The sequence below is a fragment of the Schistocerca cancellata genome, chromosome 8 (genome assembly GCF_023864275.1).
Source record: "Schistocerca cancellata isolate TAMUIC-IGC-003103 chromosome 8, iqSchCanc2.1, whole genome shotgun sequence".
NCBI lineage: Eukaryota > Metazoa > Arthropoda > Insecta > Orthoptera > Acrididae > Schistocerca > Schistocerca cancellata.
Window position 1 is genome coordinate 393,769,213 of NC_064633.1, and position 8,517 is coordinate 393,777,729.

At 43.0% G+C, this 8,517-nt stretch overlaps 1 pseudogene; it reads right to left on the reverse strand.

Annotated features, from left to right (window-relative positions):
- Positions 1–5,864: 5,864 nt before the first annotated feature.
- Positions 5,865–5,982, reverse strand: LOC126095823 (5S ribosomal RNA; annotated as a pseudogene).
- Between the last annotated feature and the right edge of the window lie 2,535 nt (positions 5,983–8,517).

Below are 8,517 nucleotides of genomic sequence, written 5' to 3' on the forward strand. Positions count from 1 at the left end.
AATTATTTTCTGATTAAGCGATTGGCGCCCGAAATCTTGAAATGGCATCAGTAAGTTGATTCTTCCCTGAGACAAAGGTACGTACAAGTATACAAACAACAACCGGGGAGGGGAGGGGGGGGTAGCTATATCCACATTCTGAACGGAAAAGAGGAATGATGGACAGGGTTTCTGCGCTGTTTCTAACTGAAGAACCATTTACTCATTCAATAAAATTACGTATACCCTGCATTAATTGCAAGCCCAATTGCTCGGGAAGTTAAATCTACATTTGCATATACAACTACAAGTACTCCACAAGGCACCGTACGGTAAGCGGCGGGGGGTACACTGTACCACTACTAGATATTTTCTTTCCTGTTCCACTTGCAACTAGAACGAGGGGAAGAACGACTATCTATATACCTCCGTATGAGCCCTAATTTCTCGTGTCATATCTTCATGGTCCTTCCGAGCAATGTCTGTTGGCGGCAGTATAATCGTTTAGCAATCAGTTTCCATTTTATCAATAGTTCTCCTCGAAAAGAACGTCACCTTACCACCAGGGATTCCCATTTCGGTTCCAGAAGTATCTCCGTAACACATACGTGTTGTTAGATTCTACCGCTAACAAATCTAGCAGCCCGCCTCTCAATTGCTCCGAAGTCTTCCTTCAATCCCTAACCCTCGAGCAGAACTCAAGAGTAGGTCGCACCAGCGTCCTAAAATTCTCCAAATAAAGTGAAGTCGACCATTCGCCTTGCCTTCCCTACCATGCTCGTTCCATTTCATATCGCTTCGCAACGCTACACCCATATGTTTAAGAGACTAGACTGTATCAAGCAGGATACTAATAACACTGTATTCGAACGTTACAGGTTTTGACGTTCCTACTCATCCGCATTAACTTATATTTTTCCACATTTAGAGCTAGATGTCATTCCTCATACCAACTATAAATTTCGTCAAGTCGTCTTGTATCTTGCTACAGTCACTCAATTTCGACACCTTACCGTTCACCATGGCATCATCGGCAAACAACCTCTGGCTACTGCCCATCCTGTCCGCCAAATCATTTGTGTACATAGAGAACAACATCTGTCCTATCACACTTCCCTGGGGCACTCCTGACGATACTTTTGTCTCTGGTGAACACTCACCGTCGAGGCCAGCAAAATGGGTTCTAGTACTTCAGAAGTCTTCGAGCCACTCACACGTCTCCATATGCTTCACCTTTTGTTAACAGCCTGCAATGGGGCACAGTGTCAAATGCTTTCCAGAAATCTAGAAATATGGGATTTGCCTGTTGTCCTTCATCCATTGATAAATACCTGAATAATAACACAAGTCTGTATTTTCAAAAAAGTTGTCAGATGGTTTCTCACAAATAGGTGTTCTACAATCAATTTGTACTGCTGTTTCTAAAAATTACGTTCATTTTGTTCACTCGCGTCAGGATTTTTCATAATATAAAGTGTCCTATGTTCAAGTTTTATTTAACTGCAGCTCAAATATTAAAATAAAATTTCAGTGAAAGTCCGGATCTCTATAATTATTATTTTACACAAAAAATGCAACAAACTGTTTTCTTAGCAATACATTTGGATAGTCTGCTACGTTTAATTTCCTCGCTGAACTTTCATCTTTGCTGTCCCTCTTCCACATATAACTGTTGTCGGCTATAACACACTTTCCTTCTACCTTCCCTGACAACTCTTGTACACCTCCTTATTATCCTGACTGAATCGTTCTCCTTGCTCTTCGCTACAGTGCCGCAGATCTTCAGATAAGCAGAGAATATGTGAATGTAGCAAGTGGTCTTCTACACTCATGTTACAATCCAATTTCCTGAAAATTTCCAGCTCCTGTATGACAATGTTATAATAGTTTAAATAATTTTTTTCCAATAAAATTTTCAGTAACGAATCTGAAGGCATCTTTTTCTTTAACATTCATTGTATTCTCGTATTCACGATATTCCAATAATTTGTGAATTTGAAGACCAAAAAAGAAAACTCCAGCTTTCAGTTTTTATTGACTGGCAATGGAAAACTGCACAGAAAAATACTTAAAGCAGGCTCCATCTTACGGAAGACACCCTTAAAAATTGCTTCATAAATCCCAGTTTGATACGAAGTGGTGTGAGCAATATTCCTTCGTGGTCTACGATACTGGTTCATGCAAAATTTCGTTAGTTACAGGCACAAGATATTGTCGATATGGCCAACCTTTGCCCTCCACTGCCTTTGCTTTTCCCACCCAACCATCACATAAAAAGCAAGGCATTTTCGTGTAATTAGCTTGCTATTCTAATAAAATTCCGAAAACTGAAAAATAAAACTTTATTTCATTACGAAAAAAGCTGTAGATGGTAGAAGAAACCTAAGAACAGTTTTGAAATCGGCATAGTAAAGTTATTTACGTATACATTTTTAATTCCAGTCATCTAGTACGATGCAGTCGGGCATGGTGATGTAGCGGTAAACTGCGTGTCCGTAAACCGAGAAGTCGGGAGATCGAACAGCGGCCGGACCATGAATTTTTCTCTCCGTCTTTTAACGTAGCTTTCACCTCTCAGTGATGTGGGGATGTGCCAGGAACGACACGCGATTTGGATTCCAGTCTAAACCTTGAATCCCCTATACCAGGTTAGATAACTGAGGTAGGTTAGGGGCATGCAAATCACCGAAGGGGCGTCCAATTGAAAACTTTCACCAGGCGTTTGAGCCACTCGAAATTGATATTTTCATAATACGATCATAATGTGTAATTTAATAACTGGATGCCAGACATGACTTTCACACGCAGGATACTTTACAGGTCGTAAAAATGAGGAGAATATTACGTGGGTCGTGGGACAGAATTGTCTGGGTCGCTGACGCTTCGCGTCTTACACGAATTCCATGCGCGCTGGCGTGTTTGAATTTCTTCCACTGCCTAAGATACACACCATTGTGTCGTTGCGTGCTGCCCGCTGCTCATAATATATGAGATCACACGTCCCTCGATAGTGTGTCACTCCCTCACTTTTACATCCCGCAACAGAGTGCCCAAGTCTCCTCCCCCCCCCCCCCCCCCCCCCCCTCCAGACTATAAGTCTTCTACCATGCTGACGAAGACAGAATTTCATGTGGCAGTGAGAAGACTCCTTATTTGATCATACTCTGTGATACTGCCGGCGACTGGTTGTTAGCTTCCTTCTTCTGCGTCCGGTGAAATTCTGCGGCGTTTCGTCACACATTTCCGCCGTTCCCCACAAGCATACAGACGTTTCTAACGGCCGCTTCTGGTGTCTGTAGCAACGCAGTTATCATTACTGTCAATTCACTGCTTCTCACTCGTATTCTTCCAGTGTTGTCACTAGAATATGTAACAAATAAATGAAGCTGTTGGGTTCAAGTTCCACATTGCGATGACGCAATTGTAGTACAAGAGACAGCCGTGGCAGATAATATTTAACCAGTTAGAAGACTGATGACCGAAAACAAATTACACTCATTTCAATTAGTCAACCCTGTTTATCCTTACCGCCAAATTTCACTGATTCAGAACGCTGTACGTTCAGATTAAGTAGCGACATGATGTAGGGCAGGAAACCAGCGACCAATATGTGAATACTGAGCACATCTCTTCCATCGCTCTATTTGGTCGCTAATAACAACAGTACACTTGTTGTTAAATATTTGTTTACTCATGTTGGAAACAGCCCATCGTCAGAGCATCAGTCCGCAGCTCGTAATCTAGTGGCTATCGTTGCTGCCTCTTGATCAAGGGGCCCGGGTTCGATTACCGGCCGGGTTGGGGATTTCCTATGCCCGGGGGCAGTATGTTTGTGTTGTCCTCATTATTTCATCATCATCATTCGTGACAGTGAGTAGATTGGTCTGCGTAAAAAATTGGACTTTGTAAGAATTGGGACTTTGTACGGGAGCTGATGACCGCGCAGTTGAGCGCTCCACAAGCCGAACATCATCGTCATCGTCAGAGCATCAGCTAAAAGAACTTAATAGAACATATCGTTTCAAAAGTTTTCAATCTTAAGACTTAATATCAACATAAAGATTAAAACCATATGATTAAGTTCTTTTTTTCTAAACACATCATTTTCAGCGCTTAATTTGTTTGCAAATAACAACAGTCCATTTGCTTAAAATTTCTTTATTTATGCTTTACAGGCATAGCCTATCATCAGAAAATCAGATAAAAGGACTCACATGATTTTAGTCATTACATTGAAGCTCAAGGTTAAGATTGAAAATTTGTGAAACCGTACTCTGTATTAAGTACTTTTGTCCGATATTCTGATAATAGGCTATGCCGAAAAAGTATGAACATATACATTTTAACAACAAGTGAACTGTTGTTATAAGCGACGAAATGAAGCAGTGAAAAGAGTTATTTATTCATGCCTGTTGAACCATTTTTCGATATTCACTCATACCCCTTGAATCCTTCACGCGAATACTGGGAAAAATTCTTGAAAAGGCTGCCACCAATTTCCTTACTCATTATTGTCCAGCTAAGCGTGTCCTACGTCTCGACCACGGCGTCGACGGGACGCTAAACTTCGACCTTCCCTTCCTTCCTAGCGCGTGAGATAGAAATAAGCTAGGATCTTTGTCCAACTCTCCAACTAGTACTTAGCAAACAAAAAAGAAGAAAAGAATTAAAACGGGTCACTGTAAGAGATTAAAAAAAATTATTTGGGAGCTTGCGACGGGAAACGAGTCAGAAATTCTTACCGCAGAGGCAAGGCCGCGGAAGGACAGCAACAACGGCAGTGGGTGCAGGAAAAAAGAGGAGCGCAGAGCTGCAGTACACGCTGTCTGGCAAGTAGCCAGTAGCCAGTAGCCAGCAGCAGCCGCCACCAGCCGACGGCCGTCTGTTTCGCCAGAAGGCAATCCGAGCGACGGCGGTGGCGGTGCGTGTTGCGGGCCGCGGCTGAGCGCCCAGCATTCCGACCGCCGCTTCCTGCAGGCCGTAGCAGCGCGTGTCTCTTCCGGACAAACACTTGTTATCTTCAAGGACTGTGGCAACGGCGGCGAGGCGTGGCTCCTCTAGGCAGGACGCCTAATGTACCAACTGGCACGTCTTCCATGATTTACAAGTCCCAGAGTGCTCTAGCGGCAGAATTCCCCGAGCGCCACTGCCACCATTCAAATATATCTGGTAAATCCACAACAAAATCTGTATGTTTTTGAACTTTTTAACTGTGTCGCACATCACATTTCTCCCTGTCAGAGGCCCAAGTTATGCTTATACCGGGTTTTCCAAAATGAATATCGAGGCCAAGGCTTTGTAGCATTTATTACAGTCAACTTACAATTATAAATAACACCTCAAATGAAAGAGCAGCTCAACCAGTTTCGTTTCTATACTTGTTGAAAATAATTCTAATTCCTAGGAAAGCAGTTGCTGACAGGTAGGAAAAATATCGTACTATCACTTTAATAAGTCATCATTGCCAAATACTAACAGGAATTCCTTACAGAAAACGCAAAAACTGGTAGAAGTTGACATTGAAAAAGATTTGTTTGGATTCCGAAAAAATGTAGGAACACATCTTGTCTTAGAAGGTCGTTAAGGAAGGGCAAAACTACGTTTGTAGCATTTGTAGACTTAGAGGAAGCTTTTGACAATGTTGACTGGAATACTCTCTTTGATATTCAAAAGGTAGCACTCAGCACTCCGTCATCAGGCCACAAGTGGCCCATCGGGACCATCCGACCGCCGTGTCATCCTCAGATGAGGATGCGGATAGGAGGGGCGTATGGTCAGCACACCGCTCTCCCGGTCGTTACGATGGTTTTCTTTGACCGGAGCCGCTACCATTCGGTCGAGTAGCTCCTCAATTAGCATCACGAGGCTGAGTGCACCCCGAAAAATGGCAACAGCACATGGCGGCCCGGATGGTGACCCATCCAAGTGCCGGCCACGCCCGACAGCGCTTAACTTCGGTAATCGGACGGGAACCAGTGTATCCACTGCGGCAAGGCCGTTGCCATTCAAAAGGTAGCAGAAGTAAAATACAGGGAGCGAAAGGCTATTTACAAATTGTACAGAAATGAGACGGCAGTTATAAGAGTTGAAAGATAGGAAAGGAAAGCAGTGGTTGAGAATGGAGTGAGGTACGGTTGTAGTCTATTCCCGACGATATTCAATCTTTACAATGAGCAAGCAGTAAAGGAAACCGAAGAAATACTTGGAGTAGGAATTAAAATTCAGGGAGGAGAAATACAAACTTAGAAGTCTACCGATGACATTTTAATTCTGTCAGAGACAGCAAAAGACTTGGAATAACAGTTGAATGGAATGGACAGAGTCTTGAAAGGAGGCTATAAGATGAACATCAACAAAAGGAAATCAATGATAATTAAATGTAGTCGAATTAAATTGGGCAACGTTGGGGAGTCAGATTAGAAGACGAGATACTTACGCCGGTAGACAACTATTGCTATTTGGGCTACAAAATAACTGATGATCGCCGAAGTAGACAGGATATAAAATGCAGACTGGAAATGACAAGAAAAGTGTTTCTGAAGAACAGAAATTTATTAACATCGAATACTGATTCATGCGTTAGGAAGATCTTTCTAACGGATTTTGTCTGGAATGTAGTCATGTACAGAAGCGAAAAATGGTCGACAAATAGCTTTTGAAATGTGGTGCTACAGAAGAATGCTGAAGATTACACAGGTACATAACGTAACTACTGAGGAAGTACTAGTTAGAATTGGGGAGACAATACATTTGTGGCATAACTTGACTAAAAGAAGGGCTTGGTTATTAGGATTCTTTCTGAGGCATCAAAGGATCACCAATTTAGTATTGGAGGGAAGTATGTGTGTGGATGCGGGGGGGGGGGGGAATAAAACTTGTAGAGGGACACCAATAGATGAATACAAAAAGCACATTCAGAAAGATGTAGGTTGCAGTAATTATTTGGAGATGAAGAGGTTCACACAGGATAGAGTGGCATGCAGAGTGGCATCAAACCAGTCTTCCCACTTAGACCACGGCAGCAACAAGATACGTTTGAGCTATACTGTACATAACAGCAACAGCAACCAGTGCGCATCCGCATGCGCTGCTTCCTTCCTAAAGTGAAGAACATGCTCAACGAGTGAGACTGTATTTCAAGCGTAGCCCAAGAAATCAATTCGGACGGCTAGCCATGAATTAGGAGTTCCAGTGACGTCTGTGTGGAGGCTTTTAAGGAGGCGCTCACAACTACGTCCTTATCGTTTGCAGTTGTTACAAGCTCTGAAGCCTAAAGACTATACTTTACGTTCCAACTTTGCAAACGAAGTGTTGCTGCAAGACGATAAAGTCTTTTCTGAATAGTGTCGTCTTCAATAATGAACTGACATTTCAACCTAGGTGGAAATGAGCACACACATAATGTGCGCATCTGGGAGTCAGTAAATCCCCACGAGACAACACCGGTTGCAAAGAGACTCCCCGGAATTGAGTGTTTTTGTACCATATCCTGACGGAAGTTTATGGGCTTTCTTTTTAAGAGAAGCAACTGTAACTGGTGTTTACCGTCTTGATGCCACAGAGCTACGGCTCTTTCCTCAATTGGAAGAAAATGAAGCACGGAACGTTATCTGGCAGCAAGACGGGCCGCCGCCTCTCTGTCATAACTCAGCATTCGATAGGTTAAATAACGTTGTACCCGACCGCTGGATTGGTTGCAAGGAGCCGCGTGGGAGAATTTGTTTCGCAGAGCCTCCAGCCGATCTGACGCCAAGCGATTTTTGCCTTTTGGGGATCATAAAGTATCATGCCTCTGCTACCAGCTGGCGCACCCGATTTAAGAAACAGGACTGAAGCATTTGTTACACCAATTACTCCACACACTGATCAAGGTTTGAGAAGAATTCACCTATCGACACGGCGTGTGCCATACGATAAATGGTGCTCACACTGAATACTTGTAAAAAAAAAGCTGTCTGAGTTGCTCTTTCATTTAATGTATTATTTATAATTGTCGGTTGAATGTAAAGAATGTTACAATGTCTTAAAAATCCTGTATTCATTTTGGAACACCTGGTATTTAAAAACATTGTAGAAACAAGTGTGCCGGCCGGTGTGGCCGTGCGGTTCTAGACGCTACAGTCTGGAACCAAGCGACCGCTACGGTCGCAGGTTCGAATCCTGCCTCGGGCGTGGATGTGTGTGATGTCCTTAGGTTAGCTAGGTTTAATTAGTTCTAAGTTCTAGGCGACTTATGACCTCAGAAGTTAAGTCGCATAGTGCTCAGAGCCATTTCAACCATTTTTAGAAACCAGTGTGAACACTACAGGCGTTAAAGGGGAATAACTGTTTTCAATACAGGATATAAAATATATGCGAGAATATTAAGTGTGTGTATGTGTGTTTGAAGTTTACGGGCGCTAAACAGCGTGGTCATCAGCGCCCAAACGCATAAAAACAGGAACACATGCAGTGAAGGGACTAAGACAAACAGCGAACAAGGAGAACGGCTAAAAGACACAGACCTGGCGCAGTTACAAATCCTCACATACAGAGGCA